Source organism: Scyliorhinus torazame, chromosome 11, assembly GCF_047496885.1.
Source record: "Scyliorhinus torazame isolate Kashiwa2021f chromosome 11, sScyTor2.1, whole genome shotgun sequence".
NCBI lineage: Eukaryota > Metazoa > Chordata > Chondrichthyes > Carcharhiniformes > Scyliorhinidae > Scyliorhinus > Scyliorhinus torazame.
In genome coordinates, this window is record NC_092717.1 from 227441414 (window position 1) to 227455281 (window position 13868).

Sequence of the window (13868 nt, forward strand, 5' to 3'; positions counted from 1 at the left end):
TTCCAGTTGGAATCAATAACATTGTGGGGGCACAGTAACTCTTATACATAGCTTTACAAGCTTGCTACTTGTCGGATGGACCGGACAATGTACCCAGTTTTCAATAGAAAACGGATTGGCAGAGAATGCAAGTTATCGGTGCATATCGCTGACATTGTTCATTTAATGAAGGAATTAATGTCACTTCCATTCTGCTAAAAATTATACTGGCTGTCATGATATTGTGCATTTTTATCAGTAAAATGGTAGCTTTAGGAAAAGTACCAAATAGTAGATGTACATTGGGATTAAAGAGAAAATCGATTCTTTATAATAATCAATAATTATAAATAATAATCTTTATTATTGTCACAAGTAGGCTTACATTAACACTGCAATGAAGTTACTGTGAAAATCCCCTAGTCGCCACATTCCGGCGCTTGTTCGGGTACACTGAGGGAGAATTCAGAATGTCCAAATTACCTTACCCCATGTCTTTCAGGACTTGTGGGAGGAAACCGGAGCACCCGGAGGAAACCCACGCAGCCATGGGGAGAACATACAGACTCTGCACAGACAGTGACCCAAGCGGGAATCAAATCCAGGACTCTGGCGCTGTGAAGCAACAATGCTAACCACTGTGCTACCATGCCGCCCATTAAATTAGCAGATTAGGCAGAATGCCTTTTAGTCTATAGCTATCAGCCCCCAGAAGTGCTTGAAAGTTCCTTTTGTGCTGGGTGTGTATATTTTGCTCGTCAGGACAGAGCAGCAGAAAATTGAATCATAGAACAGCACAGACGTAGGCCCTTCAACCCATCAAGACTTTACTATCTCTTTCCAAAATAAATCCCTGGATTCTTTCCCACATCCCCGATAATTTTTCTTCTTGAAATATTTATCCAGTTTCTATTGAGTCGGGTTTCATCATCCAGATCTGGAAGTGCGTTCCAAATCCTAACCACGTGTGCATAAAAATGTTTGTCCTCCTGTTGTGTCTGGGCCTTTCCCTTAAATCAGGCCAGCTTTGCAAGGTGCAGCTCCTAAGCCAAAGTTTCATTCAAAGAAAAGCAAACTACTCCAGATGCTGGAAATCGGAAACAAAAACAGGAAATTCTGTAAAAACTCAGTAAGTCTGGCAGCGTCCGGGGAGGGAGAAAGTAGAGTTAATGTTTCACATCCACATGACTCTTCTACAGAGCTTCGTCAGAGAGAGCCTCGTCAGGAAGAATGATCAATAAATTAAGTGAGAAAGTTGGCAAAGCGAATTTCAGACACTCCTGACATTATGCTGTCTCATTTTTAATCACCAGAATGTTAAGAAGGTGGGAAATAGGCGGCTGGATTCTCTGTCCCGCCGCGCCACATTTCTGTTTCAGCACGCCGGCGAGATGCTACGTTACGCCGGCTGGTCAATGGGATGTCCCATTGTGGGGGAGCCCCACGCCATGGGGAAACCTCTGGGCTGCCGGCAAAACGGAGCACCGCTCCGGCGGAGAATCCAACCTTTGTCCAACACGTTCAGTTCTCCGATACACGAACATCTCTTGAATATCAGCAGCTCTGCAACTTGCTCAGCCAATCCTTGATCACCGTGAAAATCAGAAATATTGCTAATCGGGCTTTCTGATTCCATTATTGCTTTTCCACAAGGCCCCTTGTTGATTGAAGCTGTGTACTAGAAGCATCGGTCCACAAACCTACTCTAATGCTTGAATGTGATTACTAATGAACATGCTACTTACTAACTTTAACTCAGTAGGTACTGCACTTTTTGCTTTGCAGTTGAGCGACTGAGGCCAGAGTTCCCAGATTTGATCTCTAGTCCAGTTGATATCCCAGCCAGTGCTGGAAAGAGATACCAAAATCGGCCTGAAGAAAGGACATCAACCTGAAAGGGTGGGTGCGATTTAACCAAAATAAATGTCCGTTTTTTGGCGGGTTTGGTAGGGATGTTTCTCGGCAACTGCAATGCCAAGAAACACCCCGTTATTCAATGACATTTTGTCATTTTCTTTGGCCTTGGGGAGTTTATCTCCACCAAGGCCACACTTAGGGTCCTTTCCTGCTGATGAGCCCAGTAGGAAAGGCTACTTGCAGATCAGGGCGCCATTTTGGAAGACTGCCATGATCTCCCCTCTTTTCAGATCTCCCTCCACTTTTAACCTCCACCTCCCAACCTTGGGGAGGCCGTTAGGAACACCCCCTCACTGCCCACTCTACCTGGTAAGGCACCCGCGGCCTGATCCCTGGTAGTGGTAACCTGGCACCGGGGCAATCTAGCACTGCCAGCCTCGCAATACCAGGGTGTCATTGCCAATGTGTCTTGGTGGCACTGCCTGGGTGCCAGGAGTACCAGGGTACCACCCTGCCCTGCCCTGGCCACCAAGGGGTCTCTAATGACCTGGAAGATCCCTCCCTGGTGTCATTATTACGGGTCCAAGATTTTGTGGACCAGTACTAAACGGCGTCTGGTGAGATCTCCCAGGTGCGGGCATTAGGCTTGGCCACCAGGAGAACGATGCAAATGCATATTCAAATGAGCCTAATGGATCATTTAAATACGCAGACTTAGATCACACTCAGTGACGGCGAGATCCAGATCATGACAGCTCGCAAGATTTTGATAAATCCCACAAGGCCCTTTAAATGTCACAAATCTCATCGCTTCTCGGCCTTTTGGCTAAGATCAAGTGTCTGTAGATTGAGCCTTTGGTTCAGATCTGGTATGTCTCTCTTGTGGGGACCATGAATTGGATTCAATTTGAATTAGTTTTTTGGAGCAGGTGAGGAGCTGGATTCGGGGTTCGCCCCTGACCCACACTCTGAGCCCTGGCTTGGTAACTCAGAAAAGGTTAAAGAAAACATTTTTTTAAATGTCACAAATCTCGGCCTCGTGCCGACATCAAGTTGAGCATGAAGAGGCCGCGGATCGCACCCATTATCTCTGTTTCACACTCCACAGATGCTGCCTGACCTCCTCAGTATTTCCAGAATTTTCTATTCTCAGACCAAGACTGACCCCAGTCGTGTGGTTCCCATTGCCTGACCATCGTCCAGTGACCTATACACACGAAATAACAGCATTCCACACTGATCAGCAACCTTTGCTGATTTTAAAAACTATCAGCATTCCCAGGGCTGCCTGCTCATTCTTTCACGAGTAGGACATTCTAAAGTAAGTCATATTGATCTCACTCTGGCTCAGGATCGGGCAGGTAAAAAAATGTCATATTCTGTTAACCAGGAGGCAATGAGGAATTAAGAGAGTCCATGATTAAACCCAAGTCAGCTTATTTTCCCCAATATTCCAAGGTAAAATTTGAAAAGTGCTGCAAAAAGCAGTAAACAATTATTCACAATGGTATTTCAGGGAGAAGGCATTATTTACGTGAGGCACTGAGAATTCAATATCCCTGCGCATTCTCCTCACACAGTCTTTCAATGAAAAATGTCTGAATTTCTAACTTTATCCAAAGGATTAATGCACATGATATTATTCCAATCCGTGTGGAACAGATAAGCATGCATGGATATAAGGAAAACTAGTTAAATATATGAGGGATAAATAAATGAAAGGATGGGGTTAGTTACAGTAGAGTGGGAGGAGGTTCATGTGGTGCATAAACACTGATATAAAGCAGCTGTGACTGTTTCTATGCTGTAAATTCTGATAACTTTGTTAATCTCTAAAATAGGCAGACCAAGAAACTGTGCTTTGCACTGACAGAGTTTACAGAGTTGTGCCAACATGACAGTGTTTGATGATAAAATGCTGCAGAGACTGGCGAATTGCACTGACAATAATAAGAAATGCACCAAGAGTGATATACATCGCAAAGATTGACATAATTAAACAGGGGAGAGGGATGAGAGGAATGTTGTATGAGGAGAGATTGGGTAGAATGGGCCTATATTCTCTGGAGTTTAGAAGAAAGCGAGGGGATCTCACTGAAATGTATTCTTAGAGGGCTTAATATGGTAGATATTGTGAGGCTGTTTCCCCTGGCTGGAGAGTTTAGAATTTGGGGTCATGGTCTAAGACCAGGGTCAGCTATTTAGGACCAAAATGAGGAGAAATCTCCCTCACTCAGAGGTTTGCGAATCTTTTCAGTTCCATACCCCTGAAGACTTTGGTTGTTCAGTTGTTAAGTATATTTAAAACTGAGATCAATGGATTCCTCTACACACAGAGAATCTGATAGGAATAGCATGGGAATCTGGAGCTGGATTTTACCAGGCATCATGGCTCCCCCCACCCAGTTCCCTATAAAATTCAGGGGACATGATCCCAACGGCTTCAGTAACAACACTGGGAGCATTGTATCTCAATAGGAAGTCCAGCCTTAGAAAGCTACTGGCCAATAGCTGCAAGATCTGAAGTCCCAGCAGGCAGCGCTGGGAAGTATTGGGACGACTGACAGTCCCACTGCACCAAGGAGACTAGGTAAGTACGTGATTGAGGACCTCACTGATGCCTGCCAACTTGTCCTAGCAAGTGTGGTTGAGAGGGGTGGATAGCCAAAGGAGACAGTTAAAGGGTGATGATTTTGCAGGTGGGGTTACCTCCAATGATACAGAGGGCCTGCAAAGGAGCCCCCCCTTCACACTACACAAGTCCATTACAGCTAAAGCTGCCAAGTTTCCTGTAAATGAAATGAAATGAAAATGAAATGAAAATCGCTTATTGTCACAAGGAGGCTTCAAATGAAGTTACTGTGAAAAGCCCCTAGTCGCCACCTCCAGCGCCTGTTCGGGGAGGATGGTATGGGAATTGAACCGTGCTGCTGGCATGCCTTGGTCTACATTTAAAAGTCAACTATTTAGCCCTGTGCTAAACCAGCCCCTGGGTCTACCCCGCCATCAGGTAAGATACAAGCAATGGCAGGAAAAGCCATTCTTTGGATGGTAGGTGAGAGAAAAGCTGGATTTTATATGCACCCCCCCCCCCCCAACTTGCAACTCACCAATGAGGAGCTTGAAATCCAGCCCATGGAGCTGAGGTGGACATAAGCCCTGATCACATTGAATGCTGCAGCAGGCACAAGAGGCCATATGACCTACTCCTCCTCTTATTTCTTATGCTCTTACATTCTTAAAGTGACACAAAATGTGCATCATGGAGAAGACGCAGGTGAAATCAGGAATAGCAGCCCAATGTCAGAAAACTCAAAGTTATAGAGAAACAAAAGAAAATGGGGTTTGGACTTAATATATATGTCATTAAAATATACATCTATCATTACTGACAAGGGTATTAGTAACTTCATTTATTAATGTAACTGTTCTCCATGACAACGCCTCTCCCAATCAGTATTGACTTTCCAATCAATTGTTGTTCCGTCTGTGATTTGGTATTCTTGTAAATCTGTCCTGAAAAGTGCAAGAATAAAGCTTTGATAGCATGTCTCTTTTCTCAGCAATACACAAATTCTGTACTATCAAGTGACTAATTGTTTACTGCTACTTTACATTTATAACTTGAGTCATAATGTCATTTGTTTACATTATAAACAACTGATGTCACTAATTATGTTTAACATGCATACATTCAGGAACAAAGAACTTGTGATCTATGACTGTTATATAGAACCCTTACAGTGCAGAAGGTGGCCATTTGACCCATCGAGTCTTCACCAACCCTCCGAAAGAGCACCCTACCCAAGCCCCCCCCCCTGTCAATCCCCATATCAATAACAACGATCCCATCCTCCACCAAACCCCATAGCCCGCATGTTAACATAAACAAATGACAAATCAGGAATCATCCATAGTCACCTTTAACACATACAGTCCCTCTCCCCCCAACCCTCCCAGCCGCCCCCCTAATGTTCAATGTGGTCCAATTCTCGAAAGTGCATAATGAATAATGCCCATGAATTGTAGAATCTCCCCTCAGTTCAAATTTGACCTGTTCAAGCGTCAAGAATTCCAGCAGGTCCACCCGCCATGCCAGGGCACAGGGTGAAGAGGTTGCTCTCCATCCCATTAGGATCCGCCTTCGGGCGATCAACGACGTGAAGGCTACAACATCTGCCTCCGCGCCCGTTTCCAACCCCGGCTGGTCCGACACCCCGAATATGGCCTCCCGAAGGCCCGGGTCCAGTTTCACGTGCACCACTTTAGAGATTGCCCTAAAAACCTCCTTCCAGCAATCCTCCAGCTTTGGACAGGACCAAAACCTAGGAACGTGGTTTGCGCCCCACCCCTCACAACGTTCACACACATACTAAGAGGAAATTTAGCTTGGCCAATCCACCTAATCTCCACATCTTTGGAGTGTAGGAGGAAACCAGAGCACCCGGAGGAAACCCATGCAGACACGGAAGAATGTGCAACCTCCATGCAGACAGTCACACAAGGTCAGCAATGAACCCGGGTCCCTGGTGCTGTGAGGCAGCAGTGCTAACCACTGTGCCACCGTGCCGCCCCTCAGTTCATGTGAATTGTAAGACAATAATGGACAAATAAATTCTCATACTCCAGAACTATTACTAAGCAGTTGAATTGAGTGCGTGTCTCCCAGGAAAATGGTGCATTGGATAAATCACCACACCACCACACTATTAAAATCTTCCTCTCAAAACCTAATTCATTCTGCTTCTTGGAAACTCAATGCAGTTTTTTGTAATTGAGCCATACCTGCAGTTTGCCCCTACGTAGATGTCAATGGTCAAATAGTTATTTTAGTATCAGTTTTCATTTATCGCCCATATATTCTATTTTTGTTATGTGAACTTTATTTGTGCTGGGAAATGGAATACCTCCCTTTCAAATAAAGTGCTCCCAGGACAGCTTCTATATGGAGGAAATAAAAAAGTAGGAGCAGGGGTTGGTCATACAGCCCCTGGAGCCCGCTCCACTATTCAATGAGATTATGTCAGCTCCACTTTTCCACATATTCCTTGATTTCCCAAGTGGATGATTCCCCTTGTGGGAAAAACTAGACAGCTCAGTTTAAAAATAAGGGCTCTCCCATTTCAGATGGAGATGAGAAAAAATGTTTTTCCTCCAAAGGTTGTGAGTCTGTGGAACTCTTCCCCAGAGTGTAGTGGAGGCAGGATCATTGAATATTTTTAATTCTGATATAGATGGATTATTGACGAACAAGGAGTCTAAGGGTAAGGTTTGGCTGGACCCAGGTTTGATTCCGACTTCGGGTGACTGTCTGTGTGGAGTTTGCACTTTCTCCCTGTGTCTGCGTGGGTTTCCTCCGGAAGCTCCAGTTTCCTCCCACTGCCCAAAGATTTGTAGGTTAGGTGGATTGGCTATGCTAAATTGCCTGCTAAGTGTCCAAAGCTTAGGTGGTGTTACAGGGATAGGGCAAAGGGGTGGTCTTTCAAATGGTTGGTGCAGACTCGATGGGCCAAATGGCCTCCTTCTGCACTGCAGAGATTCTATGATAATCAGATCAGCCAAGATCTTGGGGATTGGCAGAGCAGGTTCGAGGGGCTGAATGGCTTATTCCTGCTCCTAATTCATATATTTGGATGTTTCAATCTGTTAGTGCTCTGAAAATATTCTGCCCCAACAATGTGCCTCGGCCCCAATATTAGCTGAATGCCCCTTGTAAAAATGTTTTTTTATTCTCCACTCCACCTATCCGCTTGCCTCTCCGAATGAAATTGGCAATTATTTTCAAATCAAGACAATTTCATACTTTAGGATCATTCCCCTAGGAACTAATTTGAGAAAGCTGCAATTCTTTTCATGTAGTACCCTGAGGGGATGCAAACAAAGGAGGATTTTGTTTCTTAATGTTATTTTCCCCGGTAACTCCATGCAACAGCTATATCACATAAATTGATTTTTTAAATTTTATTTTGTTTTCTACAGGGCGTGGACATCATTGGCTAGGCCAGCAGTTATTTCCCACCCCTCATGTCCGTGAGAAGGTGGTGATGAGCTGCCTTCTTGAACCGCTGCAGTCCACGTGTAGGTAAACCCACAGTGCTGATAGGGAGGGAGTTCCAGGATTATGACCCAGCGACAGTGAAGGAACGGCGACATTGTGCCAAGTGAGGATGGTGTGTTGCTTGGAGGAGAACCTACAGGTGGTGATGTTCCCCTGCATCCACGCCCTTGTCCTATGAGGTGGTGGGATTCTCCGGCAATCCACTGGGTTTGGAAGGTGCCATCCAAGAAGCCTTGGTGACTGGGTGATTGTACTTTGCAATATACTGATGGCTCAAAGCAGTAGCACATGGTGCACCGTGTATGGGGGAACTCAACAGTTTTTTGGATAAGACTACCCACATTGCAATGAAACTGAAAATAAATATGAGATGCAAAGAAATATGGAACATAATGCAAATCCTGTTATTCTTAAAGTATCTATTCTATACACAGTCTCGCTGCTTTGTACGATTAGTGAGCTAAGTGTGCCACACAGTGGTTTTGGAATCACATCGACACAAACTGTATCACATAATTTAAGCATGAAGTCATCCAAATCACATCCAGGCAAGTGGTGTGACCTGCATTTTTAATCATTTTAATGTTAGCAGAAAGCCCATGAGGCAGCCAGGTCTCTGCTACTATTAAAATTTAACAGTGATTTGATTGCATGTGTACTCTGGACGGAGGTATTTGTAAAAAGCTCCATTTGTATAGGTCAGAGAGCAATGTGTATCCATTGTGCAACCGTGACGATGGGTAATTACAAACTTCATCCTGGGCCAGGTTTATGTTCAGATCTTCGCCACTGTTCCTTCATTAGAAACGTGGTAGAAACTACACAGAGCTGTGTTCCCAGGGCTCTGGATTCTCCGATTCTGGGGCGCTGTCCCCACGCCGGCGTGGGAATGGTGGTGTTTTACGCCAGAAAAGATGATGCAAAACGGCCACCGATTCCGCGTTTTGCTGGGGGCTAGCAGGACGGCAGCGAAGAGCACCCGGCCCGAGCTGCTGATACGCCCGGGAGAATTGCTGGCTCCGTGGCCGCGCATGCTCGGCTGGCTCGTGTGCCCCTGACCACCCCCCACAATGCCCCCAGCCCCAAATAATGTCCCCCCCACCCCCCCGCCCGCGGATCAGCCCTCCCCCGACTGTGGCAGCGCTGGACTGAGTCCACAGCCGCCGCACGGTGCTCCCGACAGGTAAGACCACAAGCGACCAAAACCGTCAGGAACTCAGCCAGTCGGAGGCGGATCACTGGCCGTCAATACGTGGTGCGGGGTACTCCTAGAGCACACCGCTTTGGAGGGGGCGGTGCATCGCGATAGCGTCGCCATCCCCAGTTTGGTCGGGACTCGGATTCTCCGGCCGTTCATCGTCGGCGACTGGAGAATCCAGCCCAGGGTGTCTATCACAATTCAGGACACAGATATGATGCTGGAACAGATCAGCTCCAAGGAACCTCCTCATTCTGATCCCTGCAATACAATTAATTACCCAATGGCTCACGCAGGCCAGGTTTCTAATATTCCACTTCCACTAAAATGAGAGGCCTTTTGTGTAAAGAAATCAGCAAGTTTCCTTTTTTTAGTTCCATGACCATCGGCACTGGCAAGGCCAACAAGTGGGGACCAGAGCAGTAGGTCAGCAGGTGAACTACCTGATGGGGAATGAATGAATAGACCACTAAGAATGAGAGGTAGAGCAGGCAAGGAGATGTTGCTGAATAAAGAACAAAGAACAAAGAAATGTACAGCACAGGAACAGGCCCTTCGGCCCTCCAAGCCCGTGCCGACCATGCTGCCCGACTAAACTACAATCTTCTACACTTCCTGGGTCCGTATCCCTCTATTCCCATCCTATTCATGTATTTGTCAAGATGCCCCTTAAATGTCACTATCGTCCCTGCTTCCACCACCTCCTCCGGTAGCGAGTTCCAGGCACCCACTACCCTCTGCGTAAAAAACTTGCCTCGTACATCTACTCTAAACCTTGCCCCTCTCACCTTAAACCTATGCCCCCGAGTAATTGACCCCTCTACCCTGGGGAAAAGCCTCTGACTATCCACTCTGTCTGTGCCCCTCATAATTTTGTATACCTCTATCAGGTCTCCCCGCAACCTCCTTCATTCCAGTGAGAACAAACCAGGTTTATTCAACCGCCCCTCATAGTTAATGCCCTCCATACCAGGCAACATTCTGGTAAATCTCTTCTGCACCCTCTCTAAAGCCTCCACATCCTTCTGGTAGTGTGGCGACCAGAATTGAACACTATACTCCAAGTGTGGCCTAACTAAGGTTCTATACAGCTGCAACATGACTTGCCAATTCTTATACTCAATGCCCCGGCCAATGAAGGCAAGCATGCCGTATGCCTTCTTGACTACCTTCTCCACCTGTGTTGCCCCTTTCAATGACCTGTGGACCTGTACTCCTAGATCTCTTTGACTTTCAATACTCTTGAGGGTTCTACCATTCACTGTATATTCCCTACCTGCATTAGACCTTCCAAAATGCATTACCTCACATTTGTCCGGATTTAACTCCATCTGCCATCTCTCCGCCCAAGTCTCCAGACAATCTAAATCCTGCTGTATCCTCCGACAGTCCTCATCGCTATCCGCAATTCCACCAACCTTTGTGTCGTCTGCAAACTTACTAATCAGACAAGTTACATTTTCCTCCAAATCATTTATATATACTACAAAGAGCAATGGTCCCAGCACTGATCCCTGTGGAACACCACTGGTCACAGCCCTCCAATTAGAAAAGCATCCCTCAATTGCTACTCTCTGCCTTCTATGGCCTAGCCAGTTCTGTATCCACCTTGCCAGCTCACCCCTGATCCCGTGTGACTTCACCTTTTGTACCAGTCTACCATGAGGGACCTTGTCAAAGGCCTTACTGAAGTCCATATAGACAACATCTACTGCCCTACCTGCATCAATCATCTTAGTGACTTCCTCGAAAAACTCTATCAAGTTAGTGAGACACGACCTCCCCTTCACAAAACCGTGCTGCCTCTCACTAATACGTCCATTTGCTTCCAAATGGGAGTAGATCCTGTCTCGAAGAATTCTCTCCAGTAATTTCCCTACCACTGAAGTAAGGCTCACCGGCCTGTAGTTCCCGGGATTATCCTTGCTACCCTTCTTAAACAGTGCTACCCTTCTTAAACAGCAAGACTTGTGGGGCGGGATTCTCCGACAACCCACTGGGTGGGAAAATCGCCAGGGGTCGGCGTGAATCCCACCCCCGCCGTCCTCCCAATTCTCCTGCCCTCCAAAAACCAGCCCGGCGTGAGTCGCACCGCCCGCCTCGGAGAATGGCGGGGTCCGGCGCGACCCAATGGGCCCCGGGGCTGTCCGGATTCTCCAGCCCGCGATGGGCCGAAATCCCGCCCACTCTATGCCGGTCCCGCCGGCGTAAATTAGAGTTGGTCTCTTACCGGCGGGACCTGGCGGCGTGGGCAGGCTCCGGGGTTCTTCAGGGGTCACGGGGGGATCTGGCCCTGGGAGGTGCCCCCACGGTGGCCTGGCCTGCGGTTAGGGCCCACCGATCCGCAGGCGGGCCTGTGCTGTGCGGGCACTCTATTCCATCTGCACCGGAGGCCTTGGTCATTCCCGGTGCGGAGGTGAATTCCTGTGCGCATGCGCGGGGATGATGCCAGCATGCGCTGGCGCTCCCACGCATGCGCCGACTCACGCCGGCCAGCGGTGGCCCTTCAGCACCAGTTGGCGTGGCTCCAGCCCCTATCCCGTCAGCCGGTGGGGCGCCAACCACTCCGGGGCGGGCCTAGCTCCTGAAGGTGCGGAGGATTCTGCACCTTTGGGGCAGCCCGACGCCGGAGTGGTTCACGCCACTCAGGTGCAGGTGAATGCAGGTGGATAAGGTAGTCAAGAAGGCATACGGCATGCTTGCCTTCATTGGTCGGGACAATGAGTCTAAAAATTGGCATGGTATGCTGAAGTTGTACAGAGCCTTACTTAGGCCACACTTGGAATATTGCATACAATTCTGGTTGCCACACTACCAGAAGTATGTGGAGGCTTTGGAGAGGGTACAGAACAGGTTTACCAGGATGTTGCCTGGTATGGAGGGCATTAGCTATGAGAAGAGGTTGGAAAACTCGGATTGTTTTCACTGGAATGATGGAGGTTGAGGGGCGACCGGATAGAGGTTTACAAAATTATGAGTGGCATAGACAGAGTGGATAGTCAGACACTTTTTCCCAGGGTGGAAAAGTCAATTACGAGGGGACAGAGGTGTAAAGTGGGAGGGGGAAAGTTTAGAGGAGATGTACGTGGCAATTTTTTTACACAGAGGGTGGTGAGTGGAACTCGTTGCCGGAGGAGTTGGTGGAAGCCGGGATGATAGTCGCGTTTAATAGGCATTTTGACAAATACATGATAGGATGGGAATAGAGGGATTCGGACCCCGGAAGTGTGGAAGGCATAGACAGGTATCGTGATCGGCGCATGCTTGGAGGGCCAAAGGGCCTGTCCCTCTGATGTTCTATTCTTTGTTCTTTGTGAGACTTGGACTGGAGGAACAGGGTGCAATTTTGAAACTTGCAGATGGCAGCAAACTTGGAAGTGTAGTAAACAGTGAGGAAGATGGTCCTAGACTGCAAGCGGAAATAGACAGACTTGTGCAATTCAACGCAGAGAAGTGTGGGAGGACACTTTTTGGTATAAAGAATGAGGAGAGACAATCAATCTAAAAGGTACAAATTTAAAGAGGGAGCAACAAGAGTGAGACCAAGGGGTGTTTGTGCACAAACCTGTGAAGTTGGCAGGATGGATTACCAAAACAGTCAATAAAACAAATGGAATCTTGGACTTTACAAATAGAGACGTGGGATGGGATTTTCCTGCCCAGTCTACCACCAACTGGTAAATGTCAATGGCCACCACATCCTGTAGGCAGGTTCCGCCATGACGGGGCCAGAAAATCCCGGGCCTACAATGAAAAATCCAGAACCCATATAAAACACAAGCTAGGCACCATACTTTAGGAACCATGCAAAGGCTTTGGAGAGGGAGCAGAAGAGACTTACTGGAATAGTTCCAAGTTTTATGACACCCTGAGCTATGTGCGGTCACTTTCAGCCCCACGTGCTCCGCAGTAACGACACTAGTGAATTAACCAATAATTCTTATAAAAAATACCCGAAGTCTTTGGTCCTTGGCTGCCCAATAGTCACAATCACTCGGTTTGTAAAGATAAACATAATTACTGATTATTTATAGCAAGAACTCAAATGAAATATGCAGCAAATACAACTGGTTAACTATTGGCTAACACCTAATTCCCACTTTTACTTGTCCCCCACCTTCTACACACACACACACACACACAAGACAGACAAACACAAAGGGATGGAAAGGTATAAAAGCCATAATTGAAAGGAAGAAAGAATCTTTGTTTCAGATGATGGTTCTTAACAAGCTTTCCTTCATAGCAAGCTTGCAGATTAAAGTCTTTGGTTTGCAGCCTCTAAATATATTCTCTGAAGGTTCTTTAATTCATATTTTCTGCAGTTTAGAAAATGTAGTACTCACAACTTCCTGGAGAGACACCTTACTTCACTTCAAACTTTGCTTTCAGTTTCTGGTTTGTTTTCAGTCCTTTATCTTTCTGCAGAGAAAGTTGGCTAGTTCTAGACTTTTCTTGCACAACCTGTAATGGTTCCCCTGTAAACAGATGCATCCAAGCTCTCTGTCCGTTCAGAAACACAGCCCTCACAGCATTCCTGAAGAAAAATGGAGTGGGGAGGATAGCAGGACCTTCCTCGAGGTTGCCAGGATCAAACTGAATCCTTGGGAGTCTGAAAAACATTACAGTGGGATAAGATTCTATCGCCACCTGTTACCAGACAGAGCACAACCTTTTGGGCCAATTCAGTGGGCACCAGCCAAATCAATCAAACCAAGTCCCAACCCATCTCTTTCACTGGTGCTGAAAAGTCTACAACTCCTGTTCGAACCAGCA

General features: G+C 46.9%; 1 non-coding gene across 1 annotated transcript; it reads left to right on the plus strand.

Moving 5' to 3' along the window:
- Window positions 1-2642: 2642 nt before the first annotated feature.
- On the plus strand, window positions 2643-2836 carry LOC140386106 (U2 spliceosomal RNA). Its single transcript, XR_011933575.1, has one exon. It is a non-coding gene; the product is annotated as a U2 spliceosomal RNA (small nuclear RNA).
- Window positions 2837-13868: the final 11032 nt, after the last annotated feature.